Genomic DNA, 22,661 nt, shown 5'->3' on the forward strand with positions numbered 1-22,661 from the left:
GTTAAAGTATTCATCTGTTTTGGACAAAGGCTTAAGAGCAATGAACAATAGGTGCAAATGATCTATTAAAAACAGTGATGCAAAAATTCTGAAAAGAGATATCATGGGTTTTCCTTCATCCTTACCTTTATCTCCATCCTCCTCTGGATTTCTTAAATGTGCAATTTTGTGGGTAATCTGGGAATTGGGTAGGTTTTTCTTTCTTTCTTTCTTTTTTTTTTTTGTGGCCATGCCATGTGGCTTCTGGGATCTTAGTTCCCTGACCAAGGATTGAACCCATGCCCACAGCAGTGGAAGTGCAGAGTCCTAACCACTGGACTGCCAGGGAAGTCCCTGGGTGGATTTTGTTTTTTTTTTTTTTTGGATAGGGTCTGCTGGACTTGGTGGCGGCTTCCCTCATAGCTCAGTCGGTAAAGAATCTGCCTGCAATACAGGAGACCTGGGTTCAATCCCTGCATTGGGAAGATCCCCGTGGAGAAGGAAATGGAAACTTACACCAGTATTCTTGCCTGGAGAATCCCATGGACAGAGGAGCCTAGCGGGCTACGGTCCATGTTGCAAGAGTCGGACACGACTTAGCGACTAAACCAGCAAAAATGCTGGACATGGTGTCTGTTGGGGGCCGGGAGGTAGTCAGTCATCCTGTGCAGATCATTTGGGTTTTGGGAATTCGAGGCTCTTCCCAGCTACTCTAAACTGAGTAAATTGCTAAACTAAATTGCTAAACTGCTCAGCAATTTCTGTTCCTGCGGCTCAAGTAACAACTACCACCCAGTCAATCTTTGGTGGGTTCAGACCAGGCACACCATTGGTTCTGTGAGGTGGAGTTGAGAGGCCGTTTGAACGAGTCTCTGAAAACCATTTAATCCTTGACTGTTGAAAAAAATACCTGCTTCCTGGGAGCCAGGTACCTGAATGAGCTAATGGGGTGAATGTCATTGGTCGCATTCCTTGGGGATTTGTGACATGACTTTGCTGATTTGGGGGCTTGGGTCTTCATCACCCACACAGCACTTGCTTTATTTATATTAAGATTACTGTTAACAAAGTCTGTTAATTCCCGCTGTGTGTACTGAAGGATATTGCGGTGAAAGAAAGGATTCTGTCAAGTGCTTGTTACATATGACACTCAGACTTCTTTACCACATTTAATCCTGGCCATGTGTTTTAAGAGATCAAGACACATTCCCCACCTCTGCAGATGATGTTTGCCTTGAAGTCTGCACCTAGGGGCAGAGGACAAGAACGAGATAGTTCTCTTCTTGTTTTTAGACTGTGTGAGTTTCAACATATGGGTGTGACCCCCTCCTCGACGTGTCAACCACAGTAGTAGAAAAATGAGAGATTTCCCTGGTGGTCTGGTGGTTAAGACTCCGCACTCCCGCGGCAGGGGAACTGGATTCGATCCTTGGTCAGGGCTCTAGATTCCCACATGCTGCAGCTAAAGATCCTGAGTTCTGCAACTACAACCCAGTGAGGCCAAATAAATAAATAAATATTTAAAAACATACCCTCCCCCCAGATTTTATTTAAAAAAAAGGAAGAAACAAAGAAAAAGAGCTCCCCCACCACGTCCATCTCTTTTCTGTCTTCACTGCTCTTGTTACCTCTCTCTCCTGTTTCTTCCCCTCCACTTCGTCTTCTCCTCCGTTCCTTCCTCTCCCTGAAACCCCACCTGGAGTCCTTGGGTCTGGTCACCCCGAAAAGCATGCATCCAGGAAAGGGAGCCATTTCGGTGGACGCCTTCTCTCCTTACACAGAGTCATACAGAGCAGCCGGCTGCCCACCTGGCTGTTTGGTGTTAGCAGCAGAAAGATATCATTGGTTTATTTCCAGCCCTTGGTCTTGAAGAAGACAGTTCAGTTCAGTTCAGTCGCTCAGTCATGTCCGACTCTTTGCGACCCCATGAATCGCAGCATGCCAGGCCTCCCTGTCCATCACCAACTCCTGGAGTTCACCAGACTCATGTCCATCGAGTCAGTGATGCCATCCAGCCATATCATCCTCTGTCGTCCCCTTCTCCTCCTGTCCCCGATCCCTCCCAGCATCAGAGTCTTTTCCAATGAGTCAACTCTTCACATGAGGTGGCCAAAGTACTGGAGTTTCAGCTTTAGCATCATTCCTTCCAAAGAAATCCCAGGGCTAATCTCCTTCAGAATGGACTGGTTGGATCTCCTTGCAGTCCAAGGGACTCTCAAGAGTCTTCTCCAACACCACAGTTCAAAAGCATCAATTCTTCGGCGCTCAGACTTCTTCACAGTCCAACTCTCACATCCATACATGACCACAGGAAAAACCGTAGCCTTGACTAGACAAACCTTTGTTGGCAAAGTAATGTCTCTGCTTTTGAATATGCTTTCTAGGTTGGTCATAACTTTCCTTCCAAGGAGTAAGACAGACATAGAGTAAAAGTTCACATTAAGGTACTTTGAGCTTAGACTTCCCCAGTGGCTCAGCGGGTAAAGAATCCGCCTACAGTGCAGGAGACACAAGAGAGGCAGATTCGATCCCTGGGTCGGGAACATCCCCTGGGAGAGGAAATGGCAATCCACTCAAGTATTCTTGCCTGGAGAATCCCATGGACAGAGGAGCCTGATGGGCTACAGTCCAAGGGGTCACAGAATCAGACATGACTGGCTAAGCACACAGCACACACACACTTTCTGCTTGGGTGTTACGCCTTTTCCCCTGTTTTACTAGTTTTTTTTTTTAACTTGGTTCAAAAAAAACAAACAGATGACTTTCGTGCTGGTCACGTTGAGGCATGCTCTGGAGAAGCAAAGTCCAGACTTGTTCAGGGCAGAGAGGTAAATCCAGCCCTTCTAAATGGATTGTGCTCTGAGAAGGAAGCTGTAGCACCAAGTTTTCAGGGGGTGGGTCGGGGGGAAGAAGATCCTCTTATTTAAGCCACTTTTGTTTGCAAGATTCTGGATTCCTGCAGTTAATTTATTAGGGATTAGCCAATTCAATGTTTGTTACCTGTTTTTTTCAGTTTACATTTTCTCTTTGCCTTTTAAAAAACCAAATTTCTTTCAAAAATAAAATTTTGGAGGCATTAAATGCTTTTCAAAGGTTTCTTTCTTTTTTTTTCTAAAGCAAATGTATATTGTTCCCTTGAGGCAATTTCCTCTCTTCCTTCTTTGCTTCCTTCCTTTTTCTTTATCCTTTCTCTCTCTTTTTATTTTATTTTTTTTAACATTCATTTATTTATGGCAGTGCTGGGTCTTCGTTGCTGCTTGCAGGCTTTCTCTAGTTGTGGTGAACGGGGCTCTTCCTTGCGATGTGCGGGCTCACTGCGGTGGCTTCTCTTGCCACAGAACACGTGTGCTTCAGGAACTGTGGCACACACACTTAGTGGTGGGATCTTCCCCGACGAGGGATCGAACCCATGTCCCTGCACTGGCAGGCGGATTCCTTACCACGGAGCCACTAGGGAAGCCCTCTCCCTCTTTTAAGAATATTAATTTAGGAACACAGAATCTGGAGTCAGATTTCCTGGGTCTGAATCCTGGCTCCTGCGCTCATCAGTTGAGTGACCTTGATCTCAGCTGTGTGACCTTGATCTCAGGCAGCCTCGGCGTGCAGCAACTTGAAGCTGGGCATCGTTTCCCCAGCCAGAGATTAAGGCCAGGTCACAAGACTGAGTGAGAGCTCTGAATCCTAGCCACTAGACCTGGGGTCGGTGACCAGGCCCTGGCCCTTCGGCTTTGCAAGAAAGAATTCCTGCAATGATGGAAAGGAGTGAGACAAGCAAAGTGTTTATTGGGAGGAAAGAGCTCCTTACGTGTGGATAGACACAGGAGGCTCAGAGAGAGTGTCGTGCCCTTGCGGTATTTTAAATCGTTTTTATGGGGAATTTCTTCTGGGTGTCCTTTGGCCAGTTGCTTTGATTTGTCTGGTTTTGTGTCTGTATGTGGTTTATCTCCGGATCCTCCCATGTGTGCGCACGCAGACATCTGTCAGTCAAGATGGATTCCACCAGAGGCCTATGGGTAGTTGACATCACTTACTATGGGGTGGGACCCCCTCCATTTCTGACCCCCAAGGAACTTTCTAGTTGTGAGGGTTTCCTTGAATTAGAGAATAAGAAATATGTGGTCTCTTATCTTTTATCTGGGCCCTGACCAGCCTCCTCTCTTGATTATCCTGCTTTTGATATATTGGAGTTTCAGTCCATGGTGAATGAACTCAAATTGCTTTACCTGGGGGGTGGGGAGGGCTTCTATCTCCTGCCTCAACCTCCAGTAGGTAAGTGGACATCCCTGGGCATCAATGTTTTAACCTATAAAAATGGAGAAAGTAACAGTAACTACTTCCTAAGCATGTTGTGAATATCCAGTGAGCTGATATTTAAAAGTGCTTAGAACAGGGCCAGATGGAGAATAATGCTAGTAATTAAAATGAAAATAAGAAAGAGGTAAACCTAGGAAACACAAGAAGCAAAAAGAACATAAAAATAAGTAAGCCAGCCTCTCAGTCTCAGAAACAATCTCCCTCTCTCTCTCCCTCTCTCCCCACATACATGTATATACAATTTAGTTTTTATTGAATTCATTTTTTTTAACAAAAATTGATTCCTGCTCTTGGAGCCTGATTTTTGTCATTTTACAGCATATCATAAGTGTTTCAATTTCTTTAAAATGTCTCTTGAACATGATTTTTAATGCATTGAATACCTCTATAGTAATTTATTTTACGAATCTCTTATTGTGAAGCTATGAAGGTTTTGTAAAGTATTTCCTATGTTAATAATTTATACATATATATACAACAATATATATGTATTGTGAAAGAGGAGAGTGAAAAAGCTGGCTTAAAACTCAACGTTCAAAAAACTAAGACCATAACATCTGCTCCCATTATTTCTTGGCAAATAGATGGGGAAACAATGGAAACAGTGACAGATTTTATTTTCTTAGGCTCCAAAATCACTGCAGATGGTGACTGCAGCCATGAAATTAAAAGATGCTTGCTCCATGGAAGAAAAGCTATGACCAACCTAGGCAACATATTAAAAAGCAGAGACATTACTTTGCTGACAAAGGTCTGTCTAGTCAAAGCTATGGTTTTTCCAGTAGTCATGTATGGATGTGAGAGTTGGATTATAAAGAAAGCTGAGTGTTGAAGAATTGATGCTTTTGCACTGTGATGTTGGAGAAGACTCTTGAGAGTCCATTGGACAGCAAGGAGATCAAACCAATTAATCCTAAAGGAAATCAGCCCTGAATATTCATTGAAAGGACTGATGCTGAAGCTGAAGCTCCAATAATTTGGCCACCTGATGTGAAGAACTGACTCACTGGAAAAGATCCTGATGCTGGGAAAGATTGAAGGCAGGAGGAGAAGAAGATGACAGAGGATGAGATGGTTGGATGGCATCACCGACTCGATGGACATGAGTTTGAGCAAGCTCCGGGAGTTGGTGATGGACAGGGAAGCCTGGTGTGCTGCAGTCCATGGGGTCACAGAGAGTTGGACACGGCTGAGTGACTGAACAACAATACATACATATGTGTGTATATGTCATTGTTATGACAATACCCCTGCGCCTCTGCTCCCATCTGCAAGCGTCACGTCCTCCAATCCCCCCTCCCCCACCTTGCCCTTTCTGTGTCTTCAGGCTTCCATTTCTGCCCTGGTTTCACTTGAGAAATGCTTTTAAGCAGAATTTTTGGTTATCAAAACATCTTGTTTAAACAGCAAACACCTAATGCGTAAAGAGGATCTGGTACATATGTGCAAGGAAAAATTGTTAGTTGCTAAGTTGTTTAGCTGCTTAGCCGATCTCACAATTGTTTAGTTGCTAAGTTGTGTCCAACCGTTTTTCGACCCTGTGGACTGTAGCCTGCTAGGCTCCTCTGTCCATGGAATTTTCTAGGAATTTTCTTGCCATTTCCTACTCCAGGGGGGCTTCCCAACCCAGGGATCAAACCCATGTCTCCTGGGTCAGCAGGCAGATACTAGTTTACAAAGAACAGTTGGAATACATCAAGGTTGCTTCCTCAGATGACTAAGACTTACTACCTATATGGCTTGGCTGAGGGAGCCGTCCCAGCAGTTTGGGTTTTAAAACTACCACTTTCCCCCCCTTGTTTTCAGGTCTTGTCTGATTGAGCTAATTAGGTTCAGTCTCTAGTCCTTGTGGCCTGTATTTCTGGTGTTTAGAATATTACTCAGCCATAAAAAAGAATGAAATAATGCCATTTTCAGCAATATGGATGGACCTAGAAATTATCATACTAAGACAGAGAAAGACAAATATCATATGATATCACTTATATGTGGAATTTAATTTAGAAAAAAGATACAAATGAACTTATTTACAAAACAGAAGCAAACTTATAAATATTGAAAACAAACATGCTTACCATAGGGGAAATGTGGCAGGCAGGGAGAGGTATACCAGGAACTTGGGATAAACATGTACACACTGCTGTATATAAGATAGATAACCCAGCAAGGAGCTACTGTAGTGCACAAGTAACTCTACCCAATACTCTGCGGTGACCTCTGTGAGAAAAGAATCTAAAAAAGAGTGAATGTATGTGTTTGTGTAACTGAGTCACTTTGCTGTACACCTGACGCTAACACAACATTGTAGATCAGCTGCACTCCAATAAAATTAAAGTATTAAAAAAAATAACGGACACCCATATCCTTTCAAAGTAAAGTAAAACAAAGCCAAAGGCCTCATTGAACACTGTAATAATGCCGCCCTCCTGAGAGCAGGAAGCTAAAGGAGCAGCAAGAGAAAAATACACAGAGCCAACAGACAACTACGATGGTCTCTATGCTTTACATTTATCCGACCTTTATCTTATCTATGGCTTCCCGGGTGGCTCAGCTGGTAAAGAATCTGCCTGCAATGTAGGAGGCCTGGGTGCAATCCCTGGGTTGGGAAGATCCCCTGGAAGAGGGCATGGCAACCCACTCTAGTATTCTTGCCTAGAGAATCCGCATGGACAGAGGAGCCTGGTGGGCTACAGTCTGTGGGGCCACAAAGAGTCAGACACGACTGAGTTGAGAATTGTTTTATTATGTGTTATTATATAATATAACATATTATTTATATAATATTATTATAATTATTATAATATATTTACATATAATGTAATTTATATGTAATATAATTATGTTATTATATAATTATATAATATTATATGATTATATAATAATCATGATTATTATATAATCATATAATATTATATTGTTCATATAATATATATTTATTATATAAACAATATATTTATATAAATATGTATATTGTATTTATAATAATATAATATATTATGTATAATAAAATAATTCTCAACTTTTAAACTTAGAGGGTCCTTGCACTCAGATTATTGCAAGTACAAAAGATCTTTGTCAACTAACAAATTCTTTCCAGAGTAAGAACAGTTGAGCTGGAGTGATTCGGTCAAGAATCCAAAAGATGGTTAAGCTCGCCACCTAGTGGCTGTCAAGGAAGTAGCTTCCTTGAATTTGGCCTCTTGGTTTTGTTTTCCGGTGACAGGCAGGCTTCTCACTCACTGTGTGTTCATTTTTACTCCAGGCAAAAGCAGTCATCATTTGAGAACTCCCATTGAAGCATCCTATTAAGTTCCCTCATATTTGGTGGATAAAGGCATTAAACTTCGTTCATTTGCTAATAGGCCCTTCCTTTCATTCTCTCGTGTGAGAAGTTGATTGCTGATACCTTCCTACAGCAGCGCTCAGTGTAGCCCATCCCCCATCGTTGGGGGATGAATTGCTTTATATGTCTTGTATCCAGTTGTGTCCTATTGCAGCTTCAGTTACCCAGAAAGGAAACTAGGAATTTTTTGTCTCTACCATATTCAGCTTCTAACCTGACCATGTTGTGAAAGGCGCTCAGTAGTGTCCACCTCCTTGCGACCTCATAGACTATACAGTCCATGGAATTCTCCAGGCCAGAATACTGGAGTGGGTAGTCTTTCCCTTCTCCAGGGGATCTTCCCAATCTAGGGATTGAACCCAGGTCTCCCATGTTGCAGGGGGATTCTTTACCAACTGAACCACAAGGGAAGCCCAACTTGACCATAGACCTTGTTTAAAGCAAGAACATCTTGGAATGGCTTCTCTAAAAAATGCAGAGCCTGGTTGTGGATTTGTCTTACCAATTTATTTGGGAGCGCAATCCCAGGAAAGCAAGTGTGAGGAGAAAGCAGAGTGAGGTAGGGAAAGAGAGAAAACCAATGCATGCATGCATGCTAAGTTGCTTCAGTCGTGTCCAACTCTGTGTGAACTTACGGACTGTAGCCTGAGAGGCTCCTCTGTCCATGGGATTCTCCAGGCAAGAATACTGAAGTGGGGTGCCATGCCCTCCACCAGGGGATCTTCCCGACCCAGGGATCGAATTGCATCTCTTAGGTCTCCTGCATTGGCAGGTGGGTTCTTTACCATTACCGCCACCTGGGAAGCCAGAAAACCAATAGGAACATGTGTAATTTAGTGTGTCCCAAATTATGTCCAGGTAAAGTCTGGTGGGACTGTCTGCCACGAGGCAGCCTGGACCTAGAGCCATGCAGCAGTGGGAGGGGTGGGCGGTAGGGGTGGATTGAGGGGTGGGGAAGTGGGGTTGGAGGGAGAGGGAGAGCTTATCTCATGTTACACTTTCCCGCTGTGAGTGTTTGCTTCACTGACATGAATTCCTTTGCTCTTCTGGTTGTGCATTTTGGGTGACAAGCAGATTCCAGGTGTCTCATGGCAACAGGGAACCCCAGGCAGGAAGTGAGAGGCACACCAGCTGGAAAGGAAGTCAGAGCTGCTGTGGGCTGTCTGTATGCGAAGGTGGTCAGTGCTCACCCAGCGATGTCTCAGAGCCACAGTGGGAACAGGATAGTGATCCAGGGCCGCAGACACAGGTGAGGCCGAACACATGAGAGGTGGTGCAGGGAAGCGTGGGGTGCGGTGATCTTGCATAGTTTTTACCCCAATCCCTGCTCACAGGAGCCCATCAGGGAACTCTGTAAATATTGGTCATGGATTTTCATTAGCATTGTTTTTCAGTCACTAAGGCATGTCCGACTCTTTTGCAGCCCCATGGACTAGTAGCCCGCCAGGCTCTTCTGTCCATGGGGTTTCCCAGGCAAGAATACTGGAGCAGATTGCCATTTTGTTCTTCAGGTCATCTTCCCTACCCAGGGATCGAACCCATGTCTTTTGCACTTGCAGGCAGATTCTTTACCACTGAGCCACCAGGGATTTTAATATATTTTCTAGTAAATGCTTCCTGCAGAATTTATCATTCCTAATCATGTGTTGATTAGGATCTTTTTGGTTGGGGAAACCTAAACCAATGAAACCAGAGGAAGAAGAGGGGCTGGAGTGGCCAGGGTGGCCCTGGGGAATCACAGTGTGGGCAGCAAGGGGACTGGATCTGAGAAAAGGGCAAGAGCCAGGACCGGCAAATATCTCTCCCGGACTCCTGTCTCTGCCGAGGAAGAGATTCCCTCGCCTTCAGGAAAAATCTCCCTCTTTTGTCTCTTAGAGCCTTCATCTGATTGGATGAGGCCCACGGACATTATGGAGGGTAATCTGCTTTCAGTTCAGTTCAGTTCATTTCAGTCGTTCAGTCGTGTCCGACTCTTTGCGACCCCATGAATCGCAGCACGCCAGGCCTCCCTGTCTATCACCAACACCCAGAGTTCACTCAAACTCACATCCATCGAGTCAGTGATGCCATCCACCCATCTCATCCTCTGTCGTCCCCTTTTCCTCCTGCCCCCAATCCCTCCCAGCATCAGAGTCTTTTCCAATGAGTCAACTCTTTGCATGAGGTAGCCAAAGTACTGGAGTTTCAGCTTTAGCATCATTCCTTCCAAAGAAATCCCAAGACTGATCTCCTTCAGAATGGACTGGTTGGATCTCCTTGCAGTCCAAGGGACTCTCAAGAGTCTTTCCAACACCACAGTTCAAAAGCATCAATTCTTTGGCACTCAGCTTTCTTCACAGTCCAACTCTCACATCCATACGTGACCACAGGAAAAACCGTAGCCTTGACTAGACAGACCTTTGTTGGCAAAGTAATGTCTCTGCTTTTCAATATGCTATCTGCTTTATTCAGAGTCTACTGATTAATTTGTTAATCTCATCGAAGAGATAGCTTCACAGCAACATCTAGACTAACATTTGACCAAATATTTGGGTTCTGTGTGTAGCCACATTGACACGTAAAACTCACCATCCGTCAGTGGGGAAAGGAGTTGATACCTTCCTCTCATGAAGGATGGTACTTGGCCCCACGAGCATCAAAGCTGCACCCGCTTTCTCCCCAGTTCTCAGATTTCCCCTGGAGCTCGTGGGAGGCCCCTTCCCCTGAGACTCAGCCCTGAGCCGTGATTCAGGGCCTGAAGCATCATCTGGAAGAGCTGCCTTTCTGTTCTTCCCTCCCTGGTTCTCCCCTGCGACCCTACACAAGATTCGTTCTCCGTTGATGGAAATAAGATAATGGGAAGAAAAGCCCTAAAATCCTTATGGAATCACATTTCCTGAGGACTTCCCCAGCTTGTGTCAGACATCCATATGGGCTCAGATGTGTCTGAATCCCATTTGGCCTGGGCTGAGACCTGGGATTTCCATTTGAGGGTTTGAGCTTTTTTCCCACCTTCACAGGAGAATTTGGAGCTACTAGTTTGGCTGTGAACCAGAGAGGCAAGAAAGCGGGAAGGATTTTTTTTTTCTTTGACTACTATCATCTTTCTTTTATTATTGGAGTATAATTGCTTTATAGTGTTGCGTTGGTTTCTGCTGCACAGAAAAGTATATGCATATACATATATGAGCCATATATACAGATATGTACTATATACATAGTATATATGTATACATATATCCCCTCCTTTTTGAGCCTCTCTCCCACCCCCACCCATCCCACCCATCTAGGTTATCTCAGAGTACCGAGCTGAGCTTTATGTGCTAAACAGTAGCTTACTACTAGCTGTCTATTTTAAAAGGGGGAAGGATTTAGGGTTAGGAGATCAGTCCTGGGCGTTCATTGGAAGGACTGATGTTGAAGCTGAAACTCCAATACTTTGGCCACCTGATGCGAAGAGCTGACTCATTGGAAAAGACCCTGATGCTAGGAAAGACTGAGGGCAGGAGGAGAAGGGGATGACAGAGGATGAGATGGTTGGATGGCATCACCGACTCAATGGACATGAGTTTGGGTAAACTCCGGGAGTTGGTGATGGACAGGGAGGCCTGGCGTGCTGCAGTCCATGGGGTTGCAAAGAGTTGGACACAACTGAGCTGAACTTAAGGATTTAGCCAGGAAAGAGGAAATGAGGAGGGGAGAGAGAAAGGCTGTGGAAGGTCTGTGTGTGAGAAATCCAGGGACAGCTTTGGGGTGGAAGCAAGTGGGAAAGCAGAAGGAGAGGCTTTGAGAAATGTTGCTATGGGTGATAAATCTAATCCTCTTCCATATTCCTGGAGATAATGCAAGCAACAGTTAGACTTTTTGAAAACCACATTTGGTTTTCAGTTTGGTTATCTGATCCAGGACTCAGATACTTGACGCTGGATTCCACGGCTAGACTGAGCCCTGTGAACCCTGAGTTTTTAGTTGGGGTTACTGGTGTCTTCTTGCCTGGAGAATCCCATGGATGAGGGAGCCTGGCAGGCTGCAGTCCAGGGAGCCTCAGGGTTGGGTACAACTGAGCTCGAGTGCATGCAGTTGCAGTGAATGAGTCATCCCATTAAGACTGCTAACGAGAGCGACACTTTATAATCAAACATTTATGAACGCCCCCAAGCTTAGCAACAGAATTGCTTGGGGAGTAGCCCCATCTTGTGGAGAAGCCTAAAAATACTGGGTTGGCCAAAAACTTAGGGGTTTTCTGTAACATCTTATGGAAAGACCCAAAGAAACTTTTTGGCTAATCCAATATTTCAGTGTCACACTGCTCAAGGTTAAGGAATTGAAGCAAAATGCATTTGAGTTTTAATATTATTACCCTTTTGGGAACATACCGTGAACTTTTTTGTAATTGGACCAGTACCTTTTCTGTGAAAAACAGCTCTTTTTCATAGGTGATGAAGTCACTTCAGCAGGTGATACTGAGTCTAATTGCAATAACATGTTTAAAAATGTCTAGATGACTCACCTTTAGTTTCCTGTGAAAAGCATTATTGTCAGCATTTAATTCACTTAATGTGAGTTTTAAGCAAATTGAGGCTGAAAGTGCTCATGATTACCTTGGACATGAATAAAGATTCCCATTAAACTCAAAGAGGCTGAGTAAACCATCGAGGGATAGAGCAGTGAAAGAGATGGATGCATGAGAAGGTTGGTGTTATGTGGTTAAGTCTTCCTTTGTTTTTCTACAAGTTTAATAACGTTCTGAAATGCAGCAGAAGGCTAGATTTTCTTTCTCTAGGTGTGGTTAGTGTTAAGGAAAGGGCTGAGGTAGGATGCAGAATCACTTCTTACTAGAAAAATCTGAGACCCACTCTTTACCTTCATATGTGCAAAAAGACCGCATACAAGGAGCCCTGGGTTCTCATCCTGGTGGTCACCACCTGCCTCCCTCATCGGGAGGAACCGACTTAACTCCAGGTACCAGTTTCCTAATCTGTTCTGCGAGGAGATCAACCTTGTAAGATGCCACCTTACAGGTTGAAGAGTAGAAGCAGACCAGACGCGTTGCACGATGCTTAGGAGAAGCAAAAGTGACCCCTGCTTCCCAAGAGGCCCCACCTTTGGGTGGGGAGAGAGGAGGCAGTGCCTGGTGCCCAGGTGTAGGTGGGGATGTGAACTCCCTGCTATCAGAACCTACCTGTGCCATCAGGACCCGGTGGATGGTCAATGCAAAATCCCACATTTTTGACCTGAAGGATCAGAAAACACTGGATTTATGATAGCAATTTCAGGTCCTATGGGCACTTGGAGTTTCTCACTGGCCATTAGTAAGCCAGGAACTGTTTCAAGAAGAGAAGACTTATTTCCAAAGTGAGCAGGGGAACTCTGCTATGATTTTCTTCCCAGAGCTCTATGGACCACAGAGCAGCTTTCCTGAAAACTTCAAGCTGGGTCGGGGGTAGGAGGGGCTCCACCAGATGGCGCTGTGTCTCGCTCTGGGATTGCTGCACCCCGACTGGAAGCCTTGTATGTTACTATGTCCGTGGCATTAGCAGTGAACCCCAGTATGGGATCTGTTGCCTCCAAGATCCAAAGAGGCTCAACAAAACCCGCGCTTCTTTCTAGTTCAGCAAATTATATTTGGAACAGCAGCTGTAGTTAAAAGTCAATTCCTGGATAAGCTTATTTTGTGTCATTCAGTGCTTCTCACCCAAAAGCAGTTCTGTCATTTGGTCCTCCTTTTCTTTTTGGGGTGGGGAGGAGGCGCAGGTCATGTAGAATCTTAATTCCCCAACCCGGGATTGAACCCATGTCCCCTGCAGTGGAAGCATAGAATCTTAACCATTGGACCACCAGGTTAGATATGCACAAAAAAACCACTCCATTTTAAAGGTGCTTTCATCAAGTGCATGATCCTGAAACCCTGGACACACAGGAAAATGTGAAAATTAAAATTAACTTGTGAAAATTGAAATGTCAATTTTTGAAAAATTACTTTACAGTAATTTTCCAAACAGTGGTTGGACAGTCTGTTTAATTCCAGGCTAGTTCAACCTGAAGAAATTACAGCCTGGTTTTTGGCAGTATTTTGGTAATAATGATAGATGAATTCACAAGTTTTATGTAATTGTCTGAAAAATGCATAGGAACATAGTCATAAAGTATGTTCAAATCTATCAGCAACTCTGTTATTTTTGTAGTTGAAATGACATTTTATATTTGCTAATAACATTTAGATAGAGAAAATAAAAGTGACTCTACTTTAGAAACAGTGAAAAAAAAGTTGTTTAAAATAATTCTTCTGTTTGTGGTTAAACCACCAGCTTGAGACATAGTTAGGGTCATTTCTTTTAACATTTCTTTTCCATTTTTAGAGATTGCTTTTTAAAACAAGTTGCTATACTGTGTTTTATGATTATGTGTTGAACCATGATAAAGTCTAGACTACAAAATATGGTGCATTTAGAGAGTTCTAGTTTTTTTTTTTAAACTTTAAAAGTTATTTTATTTGGAAATAATTTTAAACTGACAGAAATGTCAAGAGTAGTTCAAAGATTATCCTCATATCCTTTAGTGTTATCTGTTGTTAGGGTTTTACCTTATTGGTGTTATTGTCCCTCTTTCTTAATTATTAAAACATTTTTTAATTGGAATATAGTTGATTTCCAATGTCTCATTAGTTTCAGATGTACAACAAAGTGAATCAGTTATACATGTATCTATTCTTTTTTATATTCTTTTCCAATTTAGTCCATTACAGAGTATTGAGAAGAGTGCTGTGTACTATATAGAAGGTTATTATTATTAGTTTCCTATTTTGCACTCAGGGCTTCTCAGGTGGCTCAGTGGTAAAGAATCCACCTGTTAATGCAGGAGACATGAGTTCGATCCTTGGGTTGGAAAGATCCCTTGGAGGAGGAAATGGCAACCAAAGATATCCTGGAGTGTGAAGTCAAGTGGGCCTTTGGAAGCATTACTATGAACAAAGCTAGTGGAGGTGATAGAATTCCACCTGAGCTATTTCACACCCTAAAAGATGATGCTGTTAAAATGCTGCACTGAATATGCCAGCAAATTTGGAAAACTCAGCAGTGGCCACAGGACTGGAAAAGGTCAGTTTTCATTCCAATCCCAAAGAAGGGCAATGCCAAAGAATGTTCAAACAACCACACAATTGCAGTCATTTCACATGCTAGCAAGGTCATGCTCAAAATCCTTCAAACTAGGCTTCAGCAGTATGTGAACTTCTAAATCAGATGTACAAGCTGGACTTAGGAAAGGAAGAAGAACCAGAAATCAACTTGCCAACATCCGTTGGATCATAGAAAAAGCAAGGGAATCCCAGAAGCACATCTACTTCTGCTTCATTGACTATGCCAAAGCCTTTTACTGTGGATCACAACAAACTGTGGAAAATTCTTCAAGGGATGGGAATACTAGACCACTTTGCCTGCCTCCTGAGAAACCTGTATGCAGGTTAGGAAGCAACAGTTAGAACTGGACATGGAACAATGGACTGCTTCAAAATTGGGAAAGGAGTACATCAAGGCTGTATATTGTCAACTTGCTTATTTAACTTCTATGCAGAGTACGTCATATGAAATGCCGGGCTGGATGAAGAAGCTCAAGCTGGAATCAAGATTGCTGGGAGAAATATCAATAACCTCAGATACGCAGATGACACCACCCTTATGGCAGAAAGTGAATAAGAACTAAAGGGCCTCTTGATGAAAGTGAAAGAGGAGAGTGTAAAAGTTGGCTTAAAGCTCAACATTCAGAAAACTAAGATCATGGCATCTGGTCCCATCACTTCATGACTGATAGATGGGGAAAAAATGAAAACAGTGACTGACTTTATTTTTTTGGGCTCCTAAATCACTGTGGATGGTGACTGCAGCCACGAAATTAAAAGATGCTTGCTCCTTGGAAGAAAATCAATGACAAACCTAGACAGCATATTAAAAAGTAGAGACATTACTTGGCCAACAAAGGTCTGTCTAGTCCGAGCAACTTCACTTTCACTTTTCGCTTTCATGCATTGGAGAAGGAAATGGCAACCCACTCCAGTGTTCTTGCCTGGAGAATCCCAGGGACGGGGGAGCCTGGTGGGCTGCTGTCTATGGGGTCGCGCAGAGTTGGACACGACTGAAGCGACTTAGCAGCAGCAGCAGCAGTCAAGGCTATGGTTTTTCCAGTGGTCATGTATTGTGAGAGTTGGATCATAAAGAAAGCTGAGCACCTAAGAATTGATGCTTTTGAACTGTGGTGTTGGAGAAGACTCTTGAGAATCCCTTGGACAGCAAAGAAATCAAACAAGTTCAATCCTAAAGGAAATCAACCCTGGATATTCACTGGAAGGACGGATGCTGAAACTAAAGCTCTAATACTTTGGCCACCTGAAGTGAAGAGCTGACTCATTGCGAAAGACTCTAATGCTGGGAAAGATTGAAGGCAGGAAGAGAAGGGGACGACAGAGGATAAGATGGTTGGATGGCATAACCTATTCAATGGACATGAGTTTGAGCAGTCTCTGGGAGATTGTGAAGGGCAGGGAAGCCTGGTGTGCTGCAGTCCATGGGGTTGCAAAGAGTTGGACGTGATTGAGCGACTAAACAACAATGACCAGTATTCTTGCCTGAAGAATCCCATGGACAGAGGAGCCTGGCGGGCTACAGTCCATAGAGTTGCAGAGTTGGACATGACTGAGTGATGAGCATGCATGCATGCATTTTACATAGAGTAGTTTTTATGTGTAGAGAAGGAAATGGCGACCCACTCCAGTATTCTTGCCTAGAGAATCCCAGGGACAGAGGAGCCTGGTGGGCTACAATCCATGGGGTTGCAAAGAGTCGGACACAACTAAGCGACTTCTGTGTGTGATTCTGACTGATATGAGGTGATATCTCATTGTAGTTTTGATTTGCACTTCTCTAATAATTAGTGATGTTAAGCACTTTTTCATGTGATTTTTGGCCATTGTATGTCTTGTTAGGGGAAATATCTATTTAGATCTTTTGCCCATTTTTTGATTGTGTTATTTTTTTTTTTTGATATTGAGATGCATGAGCTCTTCGTATATTTTGGAGAGTAATCCTTTGTTGATTGCTTCATTTGCAATATTTTCTCCCATTCTCAAGGTTGTGTTTTTTCTTTTGTTCATGGTTTCCTTTGCTGTGCAAAAACTTTTATTTTATTTAGATCCCATTTGCTTATTTTTGTTTTTATTTTCATTACTCTAGGAGGTGGATTGAGAAAAGATCTTGCAGCAATTTATATCAAAGAGTGTTCTGCCTATGTTTTCCTCTAAGAGTTTTATAGTATGCAGCCTTATATTTAGATCTTTAATCCATTTCGAGTTTATTTTTGTACATGGGCTTAGGGAATGTCTAATTTAATTTTTTCACATATATTCTTTTACATACATGTATATTTATGTACATGTGTATTCTTTTACATGTACATAAATATACATGTATGTAAAAGAATATATGTGAAAAAATTAAAGAATTAAAAAAAATTTTTTTAAAGAATATATTCTTTTACATACATTCTTTTACCAGTTTCCCCATCACCACTTATTATTAAAGAGACTATCTTTTCTCCATTGCATCTTCTTGCCTCCTTTGTCATAGATCAGGTGACCATAGGTGTGTGAGTTTATCTCTGGGCTTTCTGTCTTTTCTGTCTTTCTGTCTTTTTCAGTTTTTGTGCCAGTACCACTGTCTTGCTTACTGTAGCTTTGTAGTATAGTCTGAAGTCAGGGAGCCTGATTTCTCCAGCTCTGTTTTTCTTTCTCAAGATTACTTTGGCTATTTGGGGTTTTTTATGTTTCCACATGAATTGTAAATTTTTTTTGTTCAAATTCTGTGAAAGATTCCATCGGGAATTTCATAGCGATTCCATTGAATCTGTAGATTGCTTTGGGTAGTATAGTCATTTTCACTATATTGACTCTTTGAAGCCAGGAGCGTTGTGTCACTCTCCGTTTGTTTGTGTCATCTTTTCTTTCATTAGTATCTTGTAGTTTGAAAGCATGCAACACTTCATGAATTTGTGTGTCATTCTTGTGCAGGGGCCATGCTAATCTTCTTGGTATTGTTCCAGTTTTAACATGTGTGCTGTCAAAGTGAGTGAGCACTAGAGAGTTCTAGTTCTCCTCCCTTGATAGTTAACTTTTTGATTTTAGGTTTTTGGCTTATGTAGGTTTTTGGCTTATTCTTACAGAGTTTGATTTTAAAAATGTAAGCAAGTACATGAGCACGCATGCATCTGTCCATTTCCTTCTGTTTACACTGAACGTGGCGTATGACGCACTGCTCTGCACTCTGCCTCTCTCCCCTGTGTCTGTGAGGTCGCACACGGCAGGATATAGAGGCCTCCCCATGCCTCTTCACTCCACTGCATCGCTGCGTCATGGTTTATTCACACAGTCCCGCATTGAGGAGCATTTGGATTGAGCTCTAACACTCTTGTCTCCTTATTCTTTCCTTGAAACGTTTTTTGCTCTGAGTTGCAGTACATTCCTCTCTCATGGCTTTCCTGCTGCTTTCCTGACTATTCTATCATTTGTTCCCTTCCCTCAGCTCATACACTGAATCTCACTGTCCCTATGCCCTGCGCACCTCTATTCTCACTTTTTACCTGCTTCTTGGGGGAACTAATTTACATCACTATGATTTTTACGCTGATGACTCTTAGATCCATATCGTTAAGCCCTTATTTCTTTTATGAAACACAGATTTGCATTTCCCGATTTTCATTGGAACATTTCCTTCCACATGAATATTTTTTTAGAGACCTCAAATTCAATATACCCCCAAGTAAAGCTCATCAATTTCCCCTCCAAGCTACTCATCTTCACTGATTTCTTATCTCAGATAATAGCTTTACTACTTACCACATTGTTCAAATGAGAAATTTTAGTATCTCCTTCAGATCATCTTATTCTCCACTTCTACTCAGCCACCGGGCTCTGTCTGTTCTGTCTCATCTTCATTCCTGTGGCCACTGCCTTGCTTCAGGACCTTCAGTCAGGTGCCCTAGTTTGGGACTTAAAATCTGGGGGAAGTGGTACAAGGTCAAGGGTGTCTGTGGTGGTACCTGAGGCAGCAGTGAGAGTCAGGGGACCTCTGGAGACTGTCACATAGTGTGACATATCTTGCTGATAGTTGACCTCCAGCATCTCTTGGTTCCCATCTAATTTCTGAGCCTGATCATCTAGGCTTCCTGTCTATCCTCTGTGTGTTTTAAATGATTCTGATAGATTCCTTTTCTGTCATTTATTCAGAGTTGATTCTGGTTGTTTGCAACCAGGGGTTCTGGTTGATCCAAGGAGTAATTGGAACAGTTGAAACATAAGGAGAAGGAGAAGGCTGTGGTGTCATCAAAATGGCAGAACACGTGGGCTCCCTTCTCTGGGGTCTGACCTCTGACGTGACGGATGCACCACCAGACCCACTGGGATGGATGTGGCATTCCTCTGGGAGGCTGGCCAGGCAGCTGCTGAGACAGCTTTTCATTTGTTCCTTTGTTCTTAAACTCCCATTACTTCTGACAAAGTCTGTGTCCTTGACCAAACTTTTGTCAGGCTCCTCTGAGCCCTCTTTCTGACTCCTCTGCCTCATTCCTGGTTCAGGGTTTGGACTGGAAGGCCCAGTTTTAGCAAGAGTCCTGCTAAAACAGCATAGAAAGAATCCCCCACCCTGGATATCCAATCAAGTTCCTCTTAGTAATTTTCTATCCAGTGACCCCTGACTATTGCCTATAAACTGCCAGCTACCATTGCTATATTTAGAGTTAAGCTCGTTCTGTACTGAAATCTTGCTTCTTTACTGCAGTAGCTTGAATAAAATCTGTCTTGTCGTTTTAACAAGTGTCCATTGAAGTTTCTTATTGACACCTGTTTTTATGAGTGTTTTCTGTTTCTTGAAATTCAAAAAGAATCATGAAAAACACAAGTGTTTTGTAATATTAAAATTTAAGCATATTGAATGTTTTATTACCAACTTATTGCTTTCTAAGGAATCAAAACATTTTATTTTTGTTATTTCTTGGATTCACTTTTTCTGTGAAAAACTTAAATGATGACATATAAGTTAGAAACTATTATTTGATGTTCTAATATTCCATTCATACAAAAGAATTCAGGTGCTTATCTGTTATAGAAAAAAATATACATATTGCCACATGCTTTGAATTCAAAGTAAAACATTAACAGATACAAATAAAATAATAAATACAAATAATAAAGTCTTTACAAATCGACTTCGCTGTAGAGGAGTACTCAGGGTCAGTGTCAATCAGGTCACCTTTCTTGGAGGAGGTAAGTTGTGAGTCAGCTGGCAAAGGAGTTGAGAGTCAAGGATTAGTAAAAATAATGGGAGAAGCATCTTAAAAAGAGGACTTATAATGCTCTGTTCTGGACATGGACACTCTGTCCACAGGCTTCCGACAAGTCAATTTACCTTTCTGACTATGTTTCCTCATTAGAGTCCCTATTTTCTACTCTGACCTTTGTATTCAGCTATATCATGGAGTGAGTCCAGGCTTGGGGGTTCCTTTCCTAGAGAGGGTAATGAAGAATCTTGATAAAACATATCTAAAATTCCAGAAAGGGGAGCCGAGAACCAGGTAAAGAATGACAAAGGAGACTTCAGGTGGTAATATCACCTCCAGTTCTCGTCTGTTCTCTGTGCCTGGATGCACCTTTTGCCCTACTTCTTCTCCCAAGCACTTGTGGGCTCCAGGGACTTGGGAGCTCTGAGGACTTGTGGTCTCTGAAAAGACCTGCCCTCCAGGCATGAAGAGGCAGAGCCCTGTCCCTGAATGGGGGGTGGTTTGGCCAACTCAGCCTGACTAGGGCACCCCTCTCCTAACTTTCTCTGTCCTACGTTCCTGGGGGATGCAGGGAGTTATTGCATTCTCTTACATCTCTCTGTTTTTCAGTCCTCTTGTGTCTTTAGTGGGATTTATTACATTCCAACGGAGAAGGCAATGGCACCCCACTCCAGTATTCTTGCCTGGAAAATCCCATGGATGGAGGAGCCTGGTGGGCTGCAGTCCATGAGGTCGCTAAGAGTCGGACACAACTGAACGACCTCACTTTCACTTTTCACTTTTATGCATTGGAGAAGAAAATGGCAACCCACTCCAGTGTTCTTGCCTGGAGAATCCTAGGGATGGGGAAGCCTGGTGAGCTGCCGTCTATGGGGTTACACAGAGTCGGACACGACTGAGCGATTTAGCATCAGCAGCAGCAGCAGCATTACATTCCAAATGGCCTCTGTTTGCAGCTTGGAGTTCTGAAAGGATCTAGTAGTAATTTAAAAGAAGCTTTTCTAAACTTTAAAGCAGTTGAGAGACATAAAATTCCTTCATGATTAATTTCCTATTTACAACAATTTTTACAATTTCCTATTTACAACAATTTACAATAATTTACAATTATTGTTATCAGTTGTGACTTTTGTTGTTTCTGTGTTTGAATAAATGATTAATTTTGTTGACCATTTATAACACTTTAAAATATGGATGTTATTAGGGGAGTATAAGGTATAATGTATTTATTTTTTATTTTTATTTTTTTATATATATTTTTTAAATTTTATTTTATTTTTAAACTTTACAAAATTGTAGTAGTTTTGCCAAATATCAAAATGAATCCGCCACAGGTATACATGTGTTCCCCGTCCTGAACCCTCCTCCCTCCTCCCTCCCCATACCATCCCTCTGCGTCATCCCAGTGCACTAGCCCCAAGCATCCAGTAGTGTGCATCGAACCTGGACTGGCAACTCGTTTCATACATGATATTTTACATGTTTCAATGCCATTCTCCCAAATCTTTCCACCCTCTCCCTCTCCAACAGAGTCCATAAGACTGTTCTATACATCAGTGTCTCTTTTGCTGTCTCGTACACAGGGTTATTGTTACCATCTTTCTAAATTCCATATATATGTGTTAGTATACTGTATTGGTGTTTTTCTTTCTGGCTTACTTCACTCTGTATAATAGGCTCCAGTTTCATCCACCTCATTAGAACTGATTCAAATGTATTCTTTTTAATGGCTGAGTAATACTCCATTGTGTATATGTACCACAGCTTTCTTATCCATTCATCTGCTGATGGACATCTAGGTTGCTTCCATGTCCTGGCTATTATAAACAGTGCTGTGATGAACATTGGGGTACACGTGTCTCTTTCCCTTCTGGTTTCCTCAGTGTGTATGCCCAGCAGTGGGATTGTTGGATCATAAGGCAGTTCTATTTCCAGTTTTTTAAGGAATTTCCACACTGTTCTCCATAGTGGCTGTACTAGTTTGCATTCCCACCAACAGTGTAAGAGGGTTCCCTTTTCTCCACACCCTCTCCAGCATTTATTGCTTGTAGACTTTTGGATCGCAGCCATTCTGACTGGTGTGAAGTGGTACCTCATAGTGGTTTTGATTTGCATTTCTCTGATAATGAGTGATGTTGAGCATCTTTTCATGTGTTTGTTAGCCATCTGTATGTCTTCTTTGGAGAAATGTCTATTTAGTTCCTTGGCCCATTTTTTGATTGGGTCATTTATTTTTCTGGAGTTGAGCTGTAGGAGTTGCTTGTATATTCTCGAGATTAGTTGTTTGTCAGTTGCTTCATTTGCTATTATTTTCTCCCATTCTGAAGGCTGTCTTTTCACCTTGCTAATAGTTTCCTTTGATGTGCAGAAGCTTTTAAGGTTAATTAGGTCCCATTTGTTTATTTTTGCTTTTATTTCCAATATTCTGGGAGGTGGGTCATAGAGGATCCTGCTGTGATGTATGTCAGAGAGTGTTTTGCCTATGTTCTCCTCTAGGAGTTTTATAGTTTCTGGTCTTACGTTTAGATCTTTAATCCATTTTGAGTTTATTTTTGTGTATGGTGTTAGAAAGTGTTCTGGTTTCATTCTTTTACAAGTGGTTGACCAGATTTCCCAGCACCACTTGTTAGAGATTGTCTTTAATCCATTGTATATTCTTGCCTCCTTTGTGAAAGATAAGGTGTCCATATGTGCGTGGATTTATCTCTGGGCTTTCTATTTTGTT

At 42.4% G+C, this 22,661-nt stretch overlaps 1 protein-coding gene and 1 non-coding gene across 2 annotated transcripts in view; one reads left to right on the forward strand and one right to left on the reverse strand.

Annotated features, from left to right (window-relative positions):
- DNAH5 (dynein axonemal heavy chain 5) overlaps nt 1-22,661 on the forward strand; it is a 336,311-nt gene that overhangs the window by 9,242 nt on the left and 304,408 nt on the right. The gene's annotated exons all lie outside the window — the stretch shown is intronic.
- On the reverse strand, nt 17,628-17,738 carry LOC112580721. Its single transcript, XR_003105060.1, has one exon. It is a non-coding gene; the product is annotated as a U6 spliceosomal RNA (small nuclear RNA).

This window comes from Bubalus bubalis, chromosome 19 (genome assembly GCF_019923935.1).
Source record: "Bubalus bubalis isolate 160015118507 breed Murrah chromosome 19, NDDB_SH_1, whole genome shotgun sequence".
NCBI classification, from domain to species: domain Eukaryota; kingdom Metazoa; phylum Chordata; class Mammalia; order Artiodactyla; family Bovidae; genus Bubalus; species Bubalus bubalis.